This window comes from Lissotriton vulgaris, chromosome 1_1 (assembly GCF_964263255.1).
Source record: "Lissotriton vulgaris chromosome 1_1, aLisVul1.2, whole genome shotgun sequence".
NCBI classification, from domain to species: Eukaryota; Metazoa; Chordata; class Amphibia; order Caudata; family Salamandridae; genus Lissotriton; species Lissotriton vulgaris.
In genome coordinates this window covers 44,885,795-44,905,876 of record NC_141685.1, presented here as the reverse complement: position 1 = coordinate 44,905,876, position 20,082 = coordinate 44,885,795, and the positions used below count along the sequence as shown (strand labels likewise).

The 20,082-nt window shown below is 44.4% G+C and overlaps 1 long non-coding RNA gene across 2 annotated transcripts in view; it reads right to left on the bottom strand.

Moving 5' to 3' along the window:
* Window positions 1–20,082, bottom strand: part of LOC147737146 (uncharacterized) — a 113,284-nt gene that overhangs the window by 49,352 nt on the left and 43,850 nt on the right. Inside the window, exons 1-3 of one of the 2 annotated variants that reach the window (XR_015310144.1) lie at window positions 10,858–10,922; window positions 2,751–2,966; window positions 1,279–1,398 (exon numbers count right to left, since the gene is read on the bottom strand). This is a non-coding gene — a long non-coding RNA (uncharacterized LOC147737146). Of the gene's footprint in view, window positions 1–1,278; window positions 1,399–2,750; window positions 2,967–10,857; window positions 10,923–20,082 lie in introns of those variants that run through there. The other variant, XR_015310145.1, reaches the window with a different exon arrangement.

Below are 20,082 nucleotides of genomic sequence, written 5' to 3'. Positions count from 1 at the left end.
GGGCATTGATCCTATTGAGGATAATATGTGACGGGCCAATGGTGACTGGAGCTGGCTAGCAACAACGCTGGCTTCTGTTATTCATTACAAGCAGGGTAACAATACATGTCAATATTGACTGGAACTGGTTGGCAGTAAAGTTAACCTCTGGTTTTGAATATTAGCAGGAATTAAGGTACAGGGGTCACTACTGACTGGAGTTACTTAGCAGGATATTAGGTCTCAGGGAGCCAATACTGACTGAAGCTGGTTAGCAACAATGCTGGCCTCTGGTATTCATTACAGGCAGGGTAACAATACATGTCAATATTGACTGGAACTGGTTGGCAGTAGAGTTGACCTCTGGTTTTGTAGACTAGCAGGATTTAAGGTACAGGGGTCACTTCTGACTGGAGTTACTTAGCAGGATGCTAGGTCTCAGGGAGCCAATACTGACTGAAGCTGGTTAGTATGATCACTAGTCCCAAGGTGCTACTAATGACTCAAGTTGGCTAGGATGATAACAGGTCCCAGGGGCCAGTACTAACAGGAGCTGGCTAGTAGGCTTACATACAGGTCCAAGGGCCACTACTGACTGGAGCTGGCTAAAAGAATATCAGGCCCAAGGGTGGTGGGGTGCGAGTGGCACCAGTGACCGGAGTTGGCTAGAAGCATTGACGACCTTTGGTATTGATTAAATGCAGGATTCCAGGTCACAGGTGGCACTGCTGAATACAGCTGGCTAGCAGCAGTGGTGGCCTCTTGGAAGAAGGTGATAGGCGCCCTTAGTTCCTCAATTCTCTGCCACTGTTTTTAATCTCAACATGGACCAGGAAGATCACATTAACTATATTGCGGCAACTGGTCGATAGTTGATCTTATATTCAGACTTCACCAATCTCACATCTTATGACACAACATCCTCTGTCCTACTATGCCCATCCAACGTACTTATTAAAAGATCTCCGACAGAGTGCCCTCTAGTGGTGCCCGCCAGGCATTGTAGCACTGGCCTGGTGAGGGGTATAGCCCAATGATGAAACATGTCACCTTCAGGTGAGTAAACGCAACTTGTCTTAAAAGCACATGATTTCTAGGGTGTCTGCATTCAGTTACAGAAAATGTCTCTGGGACGAACCTCTGGAACAGTATACTGTGATTTGACTGTTTTATTTTAACAAATGTACATAGCAGATATTGGCCCTTCCTTGTTTCACAAAAATGATCAGATTCCTGCCTCAGAGCGCACTTCTTACAGACGAGTATGGGGTTATCATGTTGCTGCTACTAGCTCCTTACCTGCGCGAGTTATCGGGAACGATGCAGGGGGCAGACCCAAACCAGCCACAAGTGGAGATCAATGACAAATACTGAAGAATGAACAGAGCTTCCAAGCTGGTGACCATTACTTAATTGACCCTGAAAATAAAAGACACGTTTTTAGTATTCTGGTGGCTCATGACCATAAAAAACAAAGGTTATAAATTCAATATTGTGTCAAATACTTAAACAAGCATTTGCAATGCAATAGGTCTCGCATTAGGAAAGTCTGAGCTATTGGTATTGTAAATGACAATTTTTTTATTTATGTGTTGGTTTTGAAAAAAGCAAAATTAATAGCTTTGTCATTTACAATGCCAATAGTTATAACTTTCGCAAATGTGACACCTATAGCATTTGTAATGCAATATGTGTTGTATTTAGGAGACTAGTAATAAAAACAAGTCCCTATTTTTCCAAAAATGAAAAGGAATGCAAAATGCGACCACTCATAACTCACAGACCCATTAATGCCATAACCACATTTCTAATAAAACACAAAAATAGAAAAATAAGATCAAAACAATTTTGAGAAAATATGAAGAAAATTGTACAATTTATTCGATATAAAACAATACTTTTGTACACAAATACAGTGCCATTTAATACAATTAAGAATGTGTCAATTCACATGAAGAATAATAAAATACAGGTTGTCATTATTCTTCATGTGAATTGACACATTTTTAATTGTATTAAATGGCACTGTATTTGTGTACAAAACACGTCCACCACTACCACGCCCACCACCACCACACCTACCACGTCCACTACCACCATGTCCACCACATCCACCGCCACCATGTCCACCACCATCACCACGTCCATAACCACCACATCCATCACCATGCCTGAGTTAAACTTAGTCCGGCAGATAGAGCATGACATCTTCTTCCCTATCAAGCTTGTTGGTGCTAGAATCATCCCACAATGGGCTCTACCCGAGTATCTCAATGAGAGTAATAATGCTCTATCATATGTGATGAGCTTACCGTTTTCTGGGACGAATCCGGCATGGTTCCTTGCCCTAGACCGTGTCCGGAAACAGGCGGGCTAGCCTTAGGCGCGCCAGCAGCGTGCCGCTGCGCGTCCATGCTGTGGGCACCATAAGTAGGCTTATGCTTAACTACTAGAGCGCTGACCTGTCCCTCGCTCCCCACGAGGGCGAGTCCTCCAGCTGTGGTCACTGGTCCTGCCCAGCTCCCGTTCTACTGTTCGTTGTAAGTCAGGCTTCCCCACAGTGAGTAAGCATTCAATGCAATTTCAGTTTAAAAAACATTTGTTTCAAAAAGCTTTAAATTTAAAATGCGATTGTCTTAGAAGCGTTCAGAGTAATTTTAAAAGCGGTACATTCAATCATTCAAAATACTCTGGCTTAAAGAGACTGTGCAAACAAGCAAGTTCTCAGTTAGTCAAGTCAAGTCAGGAGATTTATATAGCGCACTACATACCCATAGGGTCTCAAGGCGTCCTTGAGTACTCTCTGGTACTGTGTGTCTGACCTGTGTCAGTTTCTCTGATTCTTCCTGTTTCTCTTGTTAAGCCATGGCAGCTTCTTGAGATGTGCAGGGTGTGAGCATCTGGAAGGGCAGCCCCAGCCCTCCAGGTCTTTACATGCGGGCCCCTCGGCAGCAGCAGCACTGGGATGCTGTTTACTTGACTCAGAACTAACATGAAAAAGAAACGTACATATACAGCAAACACTTATTTAAAGGTTAATTGCAGTTAGAACAAGCATTTACAATGCAATAGGTCTCGCAGCATTAAAGTTAGAGTTACTGGCATTGTAAATGACAATGCTTTGCATTATTTTTATTTTTTTTAATTTGCAATTGGTATATAAACATTGTTTGTGAATGGTTAGCTGTTGCTTATGCTAAGCAAAGTTAGCAGTAATATAGAGTGCTAGTCTTGCTTGTTATAAGCATGCTGATTTAAAGCGCTCTGATACCTGCACTGACGGCAGGTGGTGTGTGTTCCTGGTGGAAGCGTGCACTGATGGCTGGTGGTGTGTGTGTACCTGGTGGAAGTGTGCACTGACGGCTGGTGGTTTGTGTGTGCCTGGTGAAAGTGTGCACTGACGGCTCGTGGTGTGTGTGTACCTGGTGAAAGCGTGCCTGGAGGAGCAGTGGTGACGCGGGGCTCCTATGCCCGAGGGAGAGCCCCGCATAGGCTGCAGATGTCCGGAGTGCCGGTAAGTGGGCCTTACTTGTAGGGGGGGGCAGCAGGGGGGGTGTCGGTAAGCTCGTGTATGTGTGCGACGGTGGGGAGGAGTGTTTCTATATGTGTACATGCGTGTATGTGCGCTCATGTGTGTGTCTCTGTGTGCGACGGGGGGAGGGGGTGGGGGGTGTCTCTGTATGTGTGCGTGCATGTAGATGTGCTCGTGTGTGTGTCTCTGTGTGCGACGTGGGGAGTAGGGTGTCTCTGTATGTGTGCGTGCGTGTATGTGCGCTTGCGTGTGTGTGCCTCTGTGTGTGCGCATGCGTGTGTGGTGGAGCTTTCCAGGAGACAGGAGCTGGCCACAGCGAGCGCGTTTTTGTGCGCGTGGCCCGCTCAAATCGCCTTCCGGCAGAGGAGATGCACGCGGCCAGGTCCTGTCTCCTGGAAAGCTGCGTCGCTAACAATAGGTCTCTGGCGAGACAGCGCTTCGCGCTGTTAACGCCACGAGACATAAAAAGGAGGTAACTAGGCCCTTAACTTTAGGAACACCTTCATTCTTAAAGGCAGCCACTAGATATACATGCTTTGTTTCCCCTACCCAGAGTTAACACCCCGCTGGCATCAGTACGGCCCTCGGTCCCACCATAGACCAAACTTTGCGGGCCCCGGGAAAATGTTTGTGAGTACCTGTGACCTAGATCAACAAAAGATGGAAGTAGTTAGACAGGAGGATGAAACAGAAGCTTGCATCTCTGAAAGGCACAAACAGGAACTAATGAAAACAAGCATTGGTATAGCCAATAGGTTGCGCCGTTGGGACCTTATAAGTGTTTAGCCATGCAACAGTTGATGTTGTTGCCCCAAGGATATTGTGCTGGATAACTAAACACGTATAAGGTCCCAGAGGCGAGACCTACTGGCTATGCCCATGCTTGTTTACCTGATGGGCATTGGCTGACCGCTACCTGGTTACTGAGGCCCTAGTGAGGTTGAGACATATTTTTTTTTATCCACATTAGATATGCAGGCCCAGGACTATGTAGCAATGAGGCACAGTTGGTGGTGCTGACTGTGAGTGTGTTCTTTCACTTTCAATTGACGGGGCTGCCCCCCTTTACTCTGGTGAAAGCCAAAAACGGAATTCGAGTCGATCTTCTCATCACACTGAGTTTTCAGGCTGAAAAAATGTCAACGTTTGCTGAGGCCTTCAAAAGAGTGACCCAACTCAGCAGACACAAGGAGACCCAGTATAGCTGCTGTGCAGTACAGACCTTGAGGTACCCAGACCCAGCGGGAAAAAAAGAGTGACCCAACTCCACCAATTTATTTATGCGATTTTCTATAGCGCAAACTTTACCCGAAGGTGTCAGAGCGCTTTGAATAAGCACCAGTTGAGAAACATAAGGACTTAGGATTACATGCGTTACAAAAGAAGGATACACACGGAAAAAATTGCAAATGTACAAGATGTAAAGTCACACAAGGAGGCGATACACGTGGATATACTCTAAGATAGTAAAAAGGTCTCCTGCATTTACTAGTGATTGGAGTTATCTCTATATACATAGGGAGGGATACGAATGGATATACTCTAAGAGTCACATAGGAATGGAAGAGAGTACAAAGGTCTACTGCATATACTAGTGATTAGAGTTATCTCTATATACATAGGGAAGGGATACGGATGGATATACTCTAAGAGTCACGTAGGAATGGAAGAGAGCACAACGGTCTGCTGCATATACTAGTGATTAGAGTTATCTCTATATGTTCAAGATCAAAAGACCTTTATTCGAATTTCATAAAATTAATAAAAGTACCGATTACAGCAATAATTCAATGAAATATAATACATACAGAAAAATAAAAAGAATTATACAGAAAAACAATCCATAATATCATAAAAATTCATACAATAACTACACAATAAATTTCATTTCATTATATTATAACCATAGTTACACCATTATGACTAGTTTCTAATTTCAGGGATTTTCCATCGTCTTACGCGCTCGTATAGCTGATCTTAAAAAAGTGCTAGTGCGAAAGGTCAGTTCATCAGTGTCCAAAGTAAGCAGCATTATATAAGATTCTTTGAGTGTGAGAGGTCTGTGTTTTTTTAAAATAGGGAGTTAAAAACCATTTGATGAATCTCAGATAAAATTTGCAGAAAAATAAAAAATGCAGATCATCTTGTGTACTCACACCATCACAGGGACATGGAGTTAGATCAGCACTATGTCGATACCCCATAGGAAAGGACAGCAGAAATTTGACAGTTCCTGCCCTTAAACGAAACAATAGAGATCGCTCCCAGCTGGACATAGGGAGGGAGAGATAGGGCGGGAAAATTTGCCTACACAGTCCGTTTCCTATATATTTCATAACACTTGATTTCTGGGATTCTCTTCCTGTGCGACCATTTCTGTAAAGTGCATAAAGTGCATTTTGAACCTCAGCTTTGTCCTTTGGTTCAATTGACATTGGGTCGGTGAACAAAGTACCTCTATCAACTTCGTTAAGTGATTTAGAAACTTCTATGAACCAAGGAATCTTCATACCATGTTCGCAATTTAAGCAGTCCTTAATGATATTTTGAGTGAGGACAGCAGCGTCATTCCTCCAGATTCTAATCCAGAAAAGAGCTGGTCTTGCTCTAATAAAATCGCTTATATAGGGAAGATTTAGTTCTTTATGACAAATAAAATCAGATGAGGAAATCGGTGCACCCAACACTTTTCTGCAAAAGCGATTTTCCTCTCTTTGAATACAAGTACTGCTTCCCGACCCCCATACCTCTGCACCATACGTAGCGACAGGTGAGCACTGCAGTTTAAAAATCTTTAAAATAGCCTTAGTGGCACCAATTTTCTTTGGGCGAGGGAGGCTCAACACAGAATTGTTGGCTTTCGAGAACTTGCTCGTGGCGTGGGCCAAATGCCCACTCCACGAGCTGTTCGCAGCGAAAACCAACCCTAGGTAGGGAAATTTAGGAACAGATTCTAGTTTATCTGTGCCTATTCGAATTGTGTTGAGTTTCCTTTTTCCCGGGCCACAGGACATAATAAAAGATTATTTGAAATTTACCTTCAAGTCCAGACCCTCCATAAAATTTACAAAGCTGTGTGCCAGCAGACGAAGAGCATTAGGGGTGCGGGCCATAAGCACTGCATCGTCTGCGTATAAAAGCACGGGTAAGGGATTACCTAGAATCATTGGGACATCTGAAGTGGCTTTTTTCAGACAATTGGATAGACCATTGATATAAATGATGAACAACAGGGGTGCTAAAACGCACCCCTGTCTCACCCCCCTCCCTATCTCAATGGCTCCCGAGACCTCTCCACCCATCCCAATACGTACCCGTGCTTTCAGGTCAGTATGGAGATAGGCTAGAAATCTAACGAGAGTGTCATCAAGACCATTGGATGAGAGAATTGACCAGAGCTTGGATCTGTTCACAAGATCAAAAGCGGATGAAAGATCCATAAAAGCGAGGTAGGTAGGAGATGAGCGGGCAACGCAATATTTATCAATTATCAATTTCGAATTTAAACATTGCTCCACTGTTCCTACCCCACTCCTAAACCCCATCTGACAGGGATCTAAAAAGTCAGTGTCAACCGCCCATTCCAATACCCTGTTGTAAATTATACGCCCTAGGATTTTTAGGGTATTATCCAAAAGGGAGATAGGACGATAGTTCGCTGGATCTGACCTGTCTCCCTTTTTATAAATTGGGACAATAATACTAGTAGCCCAAGTAGCCGGCATGGCTGCTTGTGGGAGACTATTGAAGATGTTGAGAAGTAAAGGTGTCCACAAGTCGACATTATGTTTAATAATATCGATGGGGAGACTATCTGGTCCAGGCGCCTTGTTTCCTAAACTCTCTCTTATGGCTATTTTAACTTCATGGTCCAAAATCTATAAGCCATCCAATTGGCCTGAATTAGAGAGAAAATACTCATCAGAAGGGGCTGCATAAATTTTGGAGAAGTGGCTCTCCCATGCTGCGCTTGTTATGTTACAGCTAATTTGGATGAGCTCTTTTCCCATTTCCCTCGTTTTCCTGACAGCGGACCAAAAAGGGCCACTGCCACCCAAATTCGCACTGATTAGCAAAGAGTCCCAGTGATCGGACAGCAAGTTAGCCTTCCTTACCGATATTTTCTCTTTATAATTTTTCCTGGCGGCTTGAACAACAACTTTGCACCTTGGTTTGGCAGAGAGTGCCTTTCTTAACTCTCTGTTAGCCAAGGAGCAAGATGAGTCAAACCACCTTGGCTCTTTGCGTTCCTTGGGAAGTGGGACTGACAGGAGGGTTTTAATGGTATGACATAATACTTCAAAATCTGCAATTAATTTGTCATGATTTCCACTAGGGGACAGGCAAGATTTTATCAGATGTGAGTGTGTCGTTTGTACACTGTCTAGAATGACCCCACAATCAATTCCCCTCCATTTTAATCGAAGACCATCAATTGAGGGTGTGATATCCCTTGGCCCATTTAAATTCATAAAAATTGGACTAGATGCAAAATGTAAAATAACCAGCAATGGATTATGATCACTAAAGGAGGTTTGCACCACAGAAGTTTTTGCTATACAGTCTGTTAGCAGTGGTGACGTGAATACATAATCAATAATGGAACTACTATCCCTGCTGATAAACGTGGGGGCATAAGGGAAATTCATATTATACCCTACCCTCATAGCATCAGCAAGGTCGAATTCGGTTAATATTTTAAACAATTCTGATCCCCTGCGATCTACTAAGTCAGGGTAGATAGGATCATCAGACCCATAGTTCTCTGTTAATTTCACATTAAAAACGCCCCCTATTAGAATACCAGTCTTAGTGTCTACTGATGGAGAACATTCAAATATACTCAAAACCTTGGATAATGCCAAAAAATTCTTGTTCGGTACACAATAAAAATCATTATTATAAAAATTGATTAAATAAATCGTGGTCTTTGACTTTGACTTGTATTCGAGAATTTGGATGTTGGGGTTAACAAGGTTATCAATCTGCAGGTCTCTGATTGTACCACCTGCCAGAATTCTAATCCCAATGAATAAGCCACCCACTGCTCGACCAAATCTGGGTTTAGATGATGTTAAGCTAAAACATTGGTATCCCTCAATATACAGATTCCCTACAGCCCATGTTTCTTGAAACATAAGAATATCCACATCATTAATTATCTCAATCCATGCAGGGTCCGACAACTTAGCTTCCAGTCCTGCAACATTCCAACTTAAAATTGATAAACCATAAGTAGTACAACGTTTGCCAGATCTACTCCCAATATTCCCTGTTTTATGACGGGTTATTTTATGAGGAATGGGCAAAATAGTGTTGGAAGACATGGTTTCTATAGAATCATTCAGGTCCTGACAAGCCACAGCTGGAACTGAAGGACCTCTAGTTTGCTAATTGCAGCTTGGCCATACATTACTTTTTTGGCCGGTGTTCCCAGTCAGTCCTGTTCATCTAAATTAGAAAAGTATTCCCTGCATATACTAGTGATTAGAGTTATCTCTATATACATAGGGAAGGGATACGGATGGATATACTCTAAGAGTCACATAGGAATGGAAGAGAGTACAAAGGTCTACTGCATATACTAGTGATTAGAGTTATCTCTATATACATAGGGAAGGGATACGGATGGATATACTCTAAGAGTCACATAGCAATGGTAGAGAGTACAAAGGTCTACTGCATATACTAGTGATTAGAGTTATCTCTATATACATAGGGAAGGGATACAGATGGATATACTCTAAGAGTCACATAGGAATGGAAGAGAGTACAAAGGTCAACTGCATATACTAGTGATTAGAGTTATCTCTATATACATGGGAAGGGATACGAGTGGATATACTCTAAGAGTCACATAGGAATGGTAGAGTACAAAGGTCTACTGCACATACTAGTGATTAGAGTTATCTCTATATACATAGGGAAGGGATACAAATGGATATACTCTAAGAGTCACATAGGAATGGTAGAGAGTACAAAGGTCTACTGCATATACTAGTGATTAGAGTTATCTCTATATACATAGGGAAGGGATACGGATGGATATACTCTAAGAGTCACATAGGAATGGAAGAGAGTACAAAGGTCAACTGCATATACTAGTGATTAGAGTTATCTCTATAGACATAGGGAAGGGATACGAATGGATATACTCTAAGAGTCACACAGGAATGGTAGAGAGTACAAAGGTCTACTGCATATACTAGCGATTAGAGTTATCTCTATATACATAGAGAAGGGATACGAATGGACATACTCTAAGAGTCACATAGGAATGGAAGAGAGTACAAAGGTCTACTGCATATACTAGTGATTAGAGTTATCTCTATATACATAGGGAAGGGATACGGATGGATATACTCTAAGAGTCACATAGGAATGGAAGAGAGTACAAAGGTATACTGCATATACTAGTGATTAGAGTTATCTCTATATACATAGGGAAGGGATACGGATGGATATACTCTAAGTGTCACATAGGAATGGTAGAAAGTACAAAGGTCTACTGCATATACTAGTGATTAGAGTTATCTCTATATACACAGGGAAGGGCTACGGATGGATATACTCTAAGAGTCACAAAGGAATGGTAGAGAGTACAAAGGTCTACTGCATATACTAGTGATTAGAGTTATCTCTATATACACAGGGAAGGGATACGGATGGATATACTCTAAGAGTCACATAGGAATGGTAGAGAGTACAAAGGTCTACTGCATATACTAGTGATTAGAGTTATCTCTATATACATAGGGAAGGGATACGAATGGATATACTCTAAGAGTCACATAGGAATGGCAGAGAGTACAACGGTCTACTGCATATACTAGTGATTAGAGTTATCTCTATATACATAGGGAAGGGATACGAATGGATATACTCTAAGAGTCACATAGAAATGGTAGAGAGTACAACGGTCTACTGCATATACTAGTGATTAGAGTTATCTCTATATACATAGGGAAGGGATACAAACAGATATACTCTAAGAGTCACATAGGAATGGTAGAGTACAACGGTCTACTGCATATACTAGTGATTAGAGTTATCTCTATATACATAGGGAAGGGATACGAACAGATATACTCTAAGAGTCACATAGGAATGGTAGAGTACAACGGTCTACTGCATATACTAGTGATTAGAGTTATCTCTATATACATAGGGAAGGGATACGAATGGATATACTCAAGGGTCACATAGAAATGGATGACCAATGAGGGTCAATGAGCATTTTTGATACAAATAATCATCGATCAATGCAGACAACAACAAAATGAATCCCAGACAGCAGGCTCGAGACCCTGCCAGCACCAGACAATCTTTGTGCCTCTTGACCTCACCTGGGGTTTCATGTGGGTCCTGTGGGCCCTGCTATGGTCGGGTTAAAAGAGGGCTTTGGATGAACAAGTGCGCATGCGCTGGTGATAGAAAATACTTTCCACACGCGGGGTAAAGAGGTCTTAGACTAACTGCGCATGCGCTGAGGACAACATGTTTAAATGCGCATGCGCTGGTGAGTTCCCACTGCGCGGGGTAAAGAGCCCTTAGACTAACTGCGCATGCGCTGAGGACAACACACCGCACATGCTGAGATATATTTAAGCGCCTCGGGTTGGCTCCTCTATGTGGGGGAAAGTGTCTTTCCTCTGCGCAGGTTGAGTGAGATCTGTCCAGGACTAGGTCCTAACTCGGCGATTTCAGTTGCTATCTTCGCTCCGCACATGCGCAGCTGTGACGCGCGGTCCTGCGCTTGCGCAGCTGTGATGCGCGGTCCTGCGCTTGCGCAGCTGTGACGCGCGGTCCTGCGCTTGCGCACCTGTGACGCGCGGTCCTGCTCATGCGCAGCTGTGACATAGTGTGTAGGTCTGGCCAGTTGGGGTTTGACTAACCTGCAGCGTTCAGCTCTTTGTGTCAAGAGCCTCTGGAATCTGTGGGTTCAATGCAGTTGACGAAACATGGGGGTGCGCTCGTTGCTAAAATGGAGCTAGTGACATTTGAAAATGAGGCACCCACAGACCAAATGGACTATTCTCTGTTGGTGAATGTGGCATGCCATGAAACATTACAGTGAACTGCATATACCATAATGCACTGGGAGTTCTGGGGCTAGCATTCTGGTAGTTTTATTAATTTGTGTTTTTCTGCTGGTGAAAGGCGAAATGGACTTTCCTCTTCCGGGTCAGTGATGGCAGGTTCATTCATCCATTCATTCAGCTGCATTGCTGTAGATGTATTTATACCCGTCGTAGCTGCTCTTAAGGAAGTTGTCTTCCGCTGCCTTCTATTTAAATTAATCTTATAAATAGCACCAATGTAATGACTTCGTCAGGGGTGGGCACATTTCCAGGATGGGTTTTGTGTCTCGTTGCTGGTTTTTCTGTGGGGGTTTCCACACTGATACCGTCCGTCCTCGGTGAGCAAAGGGCCCCCCAAGGTCGTCTGCTGGGAAGTCCTGTGGATTATCCGATCTCCTCCACAAAGCCTCTGCGCTACGGGCGCAAGAAAACTGCATTGCAAGGCTGGTGGGGGGGGGGGGGGGAGAATGAATAGTTTAACTGTATCAACAGGAAACTGCCCTCCAGCGTAGATGGTGTCAGCCCTGAATCAGCTGCGCTTAACTCCGAATAACCACCAACAACCTCTGCGTCGCTGCTGAAGAGAAACGGAAGTAAATAATATCCGAGGAGGCAATCCGGTAGGAAGAAAAGGTTTGATTCCAAATCAGAGAGCGCTCGGTGACACATGCACAATATAAACGAGGCCGCAAGTAGCCTCTGACAGGGAGGGTTACTAAGCCAGTGGTTTACCGTGTGGCTGCAGCATTTGTGGTCATGACAGAAAGTATGACCTGCAGCCATAGTGTCTGTACCAAGTTTACAAGTCGATGGGTTTCATTGACAAGTCTGTTTTTAAAGCAGAGATTCAGGGCATGAATTCATTTCATGTGATGTAAGCACCCGTGAAGAAATGGTGCTTTGTGGTTATTAGCAGGTAAACATGCGCACTTTCTGCAGAGGAATAGTATCTGTATCTGTTCACAGGCTTCTTTCATAGTGTCATACGCAGGGCTTTAAGTGGGTCGGTCTCTATCTAGCAGGACCACCCTTCACTCTTTATGTCAATTCAAAGAGACTCCTTATAGTTCTTTCACAGTCTCATCATTTCAGAAATTATGCTTTGTGTTTATTAGCACTACAGAGGAATAGTTTTTGTATCTGTTCACAGGCTTCTTTCATATTGTCATACGCAGGGCTTTAAGTGGGACGGGTCTCTATCTAGCACGACCACCCTTCACTATGCATGTCAATTCAAAGAGACTCCTTATAGTTCTTTCACAGTCTCATCATTTCAGAAATGATGCTTTGTGTTTATTAGCAGGTAAACATGCGCACTTACTGCAGAGGAATAGTATTTGTATCTGTTCACATGCTTCTTTCATATTGTCCTACGCAGGGCTTTAAGTGGGACAGGTCTCTATCTAGCAGGACCACCCTTCACTCTTTATGTCAATTCAAAGAGACTCCTTATAGTTCTTTCACAGTCTCATCATTTCAGAAATGATGCTTTGTGTTTATTAGCAGGTAAACATGCGTACTTTCTACAGAGGAATAGTATTTGTATCTGTTCACAGGCTTCTTTCATATTGTCCTACGCAGGGCTTTAAGTGTGACGGGTCTCTCTCTAGCAGTACCACCCTTCACTCCTTATGTCAATTCAAAGAGACTCCTGATAGTTCTTTCACAGTCTCATCATTTCAGAAGTGAAGCATTTTCAATATTCTAAACAACAAAGCCATAGTCGTTGATTTTTGATCTGATGCAACTAGGGTGACTCACCAGCATGGGTGCATATTCAGGACACTGAGGGTAAACATTCAGGGCAATGGGCTGTATAGTGCTTTCCAGACTCTGAACCGTTTCATACATTTGTGACTTAAGAAAAGAAAGTGCATTCAAATCGGATCTGTACAGTCCCCGCAGCGCCATAGTGCACTCCCAATGATCTGGGAAAGTGAAGCCTGCCAGAAATGAATGACGTCACGCAAGACATACAGACACTTAGCGCTTTCACATTCTTCTGCTCGTGGTCTCTTCTTTGTAACTTACACCACTGATAACTAGTCTTCTTCCCTGCATAAAACTGCACACGTTACCTTTCATTATTTGCCTTTCTCAAACAAGTCATAACGCTTTTTCAAAGTTCCTTTAAATTATATTGCCGAACTGCTCACCAAGCTTAAACTCTAAAAAAAAATTACTAATCAGATAGGAGAAACCTACTGCTTTTACCAATGCTTGTTTACATTGTACTACAGTTAATTAGATATTCAACATACATTAACAAGCATTTACATAGCCAATAGGTCTCGCCTTTGGGACCTTGATGTTGTTGCACCAAGGATATTGTGCTGCATAACTAAATACTTATAAGGTCCCAAAAGTGAGACCTATGGGCTATGCCAAGGCTTGTTTTGCATTTGTCACCTCGAGTGGGCCAGGTATGCCCAGACGTGGGTCCCACACTATCCATGCCACTGGAGTCAAGCTATCCTGGCTGATGAGGGCTGAAAGCCCGAAACCGGTCCTAGGATGCTTGTTTCCAGTTCAGGGAGGGCCTGGCAGTTCGAGCCTGACTGTTCCCATTGGTTGCAGGGTCAAGATTGATTTGCATATGGCTGGGTCCAAACTGGAATGGCATGGTGAGCAAAAAAAATTGATTTATGCTCAGATCTCTGTACTGGGGCAAATGTATGCCATTGTTCTGCATTCTGTCCATCAATTGTTCTTTTTGCATTTGTCACCCCGAGTGGGACGGGTACCCCCAGACATGGGTCCCGCAGTCTCCATGCCACTGGAGTCAAGCTAGCCTGGCTGATGGGGATGATACACAAATCCGGTCCCAGTATCCCTGTTTCCACGGAGGTCCAGGTCTGTTCCCATTGGGCGCAGGATCAAGATTGATTTGTATATGGCTGGGTTTAAACTGAATGGCGTGGGAAGCTAAAAAACTATGAATTTGGGCCTAGATCTCTGTACTGGAGGGAATGTTTGACATTGTTCCACATTCTGTCCATCAATTGTTCGTTTTGTATCCATCCGGAAGACCAGTTCCTATGTGGAGTGAAAAAACCATTCATTAATAGAGGTCAGCTGCACCGCCCAATAATATTTCTGGATGTTTGGTAGTGCCAGTCCCCCGTCATACCATCCCTTTGTCAATTTGCGTTGCTCTATCTGCACAGGGCCTCTGTCTAAGAGCAATGGCCCAACCTCGCTCTTGATTTTCTGAAAATACAAATTAGGGAGAGCGTATGGCTAGTTTTTCAAGACAAAGAAAACAAGTTCGGGACATCATCTTAAAAAGTGCTGCTCTGCTCGGGAGTGATAGTGGGAGAAACCTCCAGTGTGGGACATCCCTCGTCTGTCTCTCTATCGGTGGTGACAGGTTGTTGTGGAAAAAATGAGTCCGGGTCAGTGGTCACATAAAGTGTGAGAATAGAAGTCTGTGGGGTCTATTTCGCGGGGCAATTTTGGCAGTCAACTCTGCAGATTATATATTTGAGATTTTCACCAGTTTATTGTATATCCTGAATAGCAGCCAGCAGTGGTAAGGTTCTGCATTATTCTTTCCAAAGGGTTCTCAGGATCTATCACATAAAGCCGGGCAGGTGCTATGATACGGCATAAGGCCCGACGGGTCTGGGTAGACCAGGTCCTTAATAATTTTGATGAGTCTGGAAGCCAGGACCTTAACCACGATCTTAGCTTTGGTGCTAAGGAGCAAGATTGGCCTATATGAGGCTAAGTCGTGGGAAGTGTTCCTGTCTTTTGAGATGCCCACTATTGTGTCCAGCATCTGGCCTCTGGGCACTGAGCCTCGTTGGCGGCTCTCCTTGAACATTTGGAGCACACGAGGGACTATGTCCTGAACCAACAGTTTATACGGGAAGCACCCATTACAACGCAGTCATTACAACCTTTAAAACGTGGGTGTTACAACGCAACTGCATTTACATCGCATGTCACTACAACGCATGTCACTACAACGCATGGCATTACAACGCATGCCATTACAACGCATGCCATTACATCGTATGCCATTACAAAGCATGCCAATACATTGCATTGTAAGGTAAGTAATGGAGTTTTTTTTTGTTTTAGGGTGGGAATGGGTTTGTGGGCACATGGAAATAGTAATTATTTCCCTTACACTATCCAACACTTACCCTACTGTTGCACTCACTGGAATGGGAATAGTAATTTTTACCCCTGCACCCTCCAACACTTACCCTACTGTTGCACTCACTGGAATTGGAATAGTAATTTTACCCCTACACTATCCAACACTTTTCCCACTGTTACCCTAAAAGTATTATGCGTTGTAATGGTATGCGTTGTAATAGAATGCGTTGTGAAGGCAGTTTCTACAAATGCATTGTAATGGCATGCGTTGTAAAGATAGCTGTGATGTAAAACCTGCATTGTAAAGACATGCTTTGTAATTGTTTGCGTTGTAACATCATAGATTCATTTATGCAGCTCGATTGGTATCCCGTCAAGGCCTACATCTTTGCCAGATGACGAATCCCATATGGCTTTTGCAGTTTCATCCTCCATTATTTCCTCCTCACAGCGATCGCGATCTGAGGTGGGGAAACTTGGCAGATGGATGTTGGCTAGTAGATCTCAGGATTCCTTCCCTGTGGTTATCACAGCAGGGGAGTATAACTGTGTGTTATTGGCGCCAACTGCGTCTACCACACTTTTTTTACTTTTACTAAGTTATCCTCCGGTGTCCTCACCTCCAGTACCCAGCGGCCCGTCTATTCCCTCCTATCTAACCAGGCCAACAGTTTGCCCACTTTGTTACTGACTCATGTAAACTCTGTGAGGTCCTATGACTCATTCGGGGGCATCAGTAGCCACATCTCTGTATTCCCTTGGATTCATAAGGAGTGTGTGTTTGGTGTTACTACTGTCCTGTACAACCAAGTCCCTCTTTGGCGTGTGAATTTCATGTTCCAGCGTTTCAAGCTGGGCCTCTTTTCCTTTCGTGTCCTGCTATGAGGGAGAAGGCCTGTTCCCTTATCACCGCCCTATACGCCTCCTAGAGGGTCTGAGAGGAGTCCACTGATGTCCCGTTTTCAGCAAAGTAATGCTTAGTGGCATCTATCAACCTTTCTGATCTGGGGTAGTTTAAGATACTTGGGGTTAATTGATATGGCTCGCCTTGCAGTGTTTCCACCCAGGCCGAATATCACCCATATGAGGCAATGACCTGTAATTTCTCTTGCCAGGTGACGGACCTTTGAGAAACAATGGAGATGTTGTGTCAAGGTCAAAAGATAGTCTATACGGGAGAGACTGCTGTGTGCCCCCAAGTGGAATGTGAACTGCTGTTCCGTGGGATTGTGTGTGTGCATCAAATGTCAGTCAACCCTAGGGCTGTAAGGAAGTCAAAGAGCAGGTGGTGGGGGGAACTTGCCTGTCTGGGTAGCCATTGATCGCGTTCCTCACACACTGTCAGATTGAAGTCACCCCTCCCCCCATAATCAATATGCCGTCCAGTAGTCAGAGCAGAAGGCACCCAAATCAAGGAGCGAAGTGCCATGGAGGCGTGGCGGGACATAGTCCCAGCATATATTAATCGTCTGCCCCTCTCCGCTCTAGTGAGTGCCACATACCGCCCATGGGTATCCGGCCGGACCCCTTGCACGATAAATGGGAGCAACTTTGTTATCAGAATCCCAACCCTTCTGGAGCCTGTGGTGTAAGCAGCAGTGGCCACTATTTATACCACCTCTATCAAGAGCTTTGTTAGTGCTGCACTTCAGGTGAGACCAGGAGAAGGTCCACATCAGGGACTGCCACTTGTGGTATTGCACTATAACACTCCTTTTAATTGTGACGCCCAGGCCATTTACAGGATAACAGCTTGATATCTGGTTTATCTACCCTTCCCTCCATCTGGGTGTGTGGACAAGGCAGCGATGGCTGCTGCCCTGCAGGGCCGTGGGCTGGGCCGAGAAATTGGGCAGGGGAACCAAGTGTGCGTTTGTGTCAAAGTGTGATGTCAGTGCCTCAAAACCTCAATGTTCTCCCTATGCAAATCATCAGAGAAAACAAAAAAACACAGTAAAACACAGAAAGTCTCTCTGCCTCCTTGCATAGCGGACTTGGAACTGCCCACCCCCCTAACATTACAGAGTGCCTGTCGCCCATAGCCATTACTTAAACAGTAGGACACAGTGGTTCCCACCAGTAGGTCCTCCACCCGCCCTTCCCTCTGAAATTACTTACCTTATCAGAATGGGACTGGCATCTGTTTATTGACTGCTGCAGCATTCTAAATATGGCTGTTTTGAGTCACAAAGAGCTGTATGTGTTATTGCTATACTGTGGTGGGAATAGCCTGCATTGTAATCAGTGTCAACCAACTCCGTCAAACCTGTCCCACTGCACTCTCAGAGACGCCATCTCCTGGGTTTAGGGTGGTTGCATCGACCAACTTTTGTTGCGTGCAGTGTTGCTTTCCGTTCTGCGGTCTATGGTGGTACATTCATTTTGCTGTCGTCTGGAGTTGTTCTTCAGTCGTGCACCTTCGAGCCCTCGAGCCACTCCCAAACCATCTCCAGGGGCACAAAGTGCCAGGATTTTTCTTCTGCTAGCAGTTTGAGCGGTGCTGGAATTAACATCTCACTTCCTTAGAACCGTTTTCACCTCTGCAAAGTTGCAGCTGAGTCTTTAGACTCTGAGGGTAAAGTGTAGGTAAAAAATAAATGACTGTGTTTTTCAAATTTGACCGGTGGAGCCCAGCACCTGCCTGAAGAATCAAGTCCCAATCTCTGAAGTTCAAGATGCGGGCTATTATCATGAACGAGGGCACTGCCGGTTTGCTACGGGCACCAGGGATCCTATGGGCCCACTCAACAAAGAAGTAGTCTCTGGGTTGTAACAATTTGAGAATAATGCTCTCAACAATGACATCAGCTGTTGGACCCTTTGCTGTTTCCAGGACCACTAGCAAACGAATCTTATTTCATCTTGAGCGATCCTCAAAGTCTTCAAGTTTCGCCCCAGGACCTCTGTAGTTGTGTGCAGTTCTTTGACCTATTGCTTCAGGGTAGTGGTGTCATCCCTTAAGGATGTGACCAAGTCCTCAGTTTCCTTCTCTATCTCGCTCATGTTTTGCTGATTGACTCTCACTGGTATAACCTCCACTCAAGGTGTCTGAAGATGGGCCCTCCATGAGAGTCATACCTTGCAGCGTTGTTTGCATAGCGTTGTTCGTGCCTCAGTTGTAGGTTGAGCTGGGGGTAGAGGGGTGCATTCTCTAACAACTATCCAGTGGTCAGTGTATGGGCCAGGTCACCATGTTTTGGCCCTCTCATTGGATGCAATGGTATGACTCTGGCGTTAACTGGTGGCTTTTCCTGTTTGTGGGCGACTGGTCCCAGTTGCAGTATTTGCTTAATGCTCTGGGTCCTCGAATGCCCACACGGACTCCCTGTCTGTTCCATAGTGAATAGATGTTCTAACCGCCATAGGGCTCTCTCCCCTGCCTCAAGTGAATGGTCGTTCCTCTCCTCCTGTTGGACTGCTCTACACTTACGTCAGTCAAGAAATGTTGTATTGCTCCCTCCATTGCCCCCAGATGTTGTTTTATTTTTTTTAGGGCAGCCTCTAGACCTATTTACTTCCTCTTCTGCCAGCGAGCAGAAACTTTCACCTTTACCATTCCACCAACGGGGGACCTCGCTGGATCGCCTGTAGCCTGCGATGTCACACTTAGCCAGAATTCACCCAATCCCAATCAGTCTTTTGTGACCCAGTTTCCGTCCACCCTGGAAACACTCCAAAGATTGTCAGTTTCTGGTCGCTGTCCATCATGAATTCAATCACCACCTCCAGTGCACGAAATATTGAATCCCAGTATCGCTGAATCATTCGACATTCCAGCACCACCTGTATCTGAGTGCCACTAGCACTACTGGAGTGGAGGCACTTGGGACCGCTGCCCTGTCATATTTCCCAGAACCTCACTGTGACATTGTGTATTCTTTGGAAGTACTTAAATTGAATTTGTCTCAAGTGGGCTAGAATCATTAGTTCTCACACCGCCATTTTTGCTTCCTTTCACTCTTCTTACTTCTGGAACCTCACATCAACCTCCCATTGCTAATCTGGTTAATGAGTGCGAGATATTACATCCCAAAGTCCTGTATTAGCAGGAATTGCCCTTAACCTGAATTGCCAACATTGTTAGTCGGTCCTTTAAGGTGCTATTGTCCTGGAGCGCCTTGGCATGTTGTCTGCAGTTATCCAGCACATGCCGAAGCTGTAGTTAAAGAAACAATCGTGATTTATGCAGCTCATGTTCCGGCATCATTTGTTCATATGACATCATATGGTCTGTCCGCCAAAAGTCACCTAGGTTGGAGATCCCTAGTCTATCCCATTTCACGAAACCTTGGAGCCCCACTGTTTTTGCCAGAAATATACTCCTCCATAGCGGTTTCTCCTTTGTGAATGCCTTGTGCCAATCCACCCAATGCACTGTCTCTC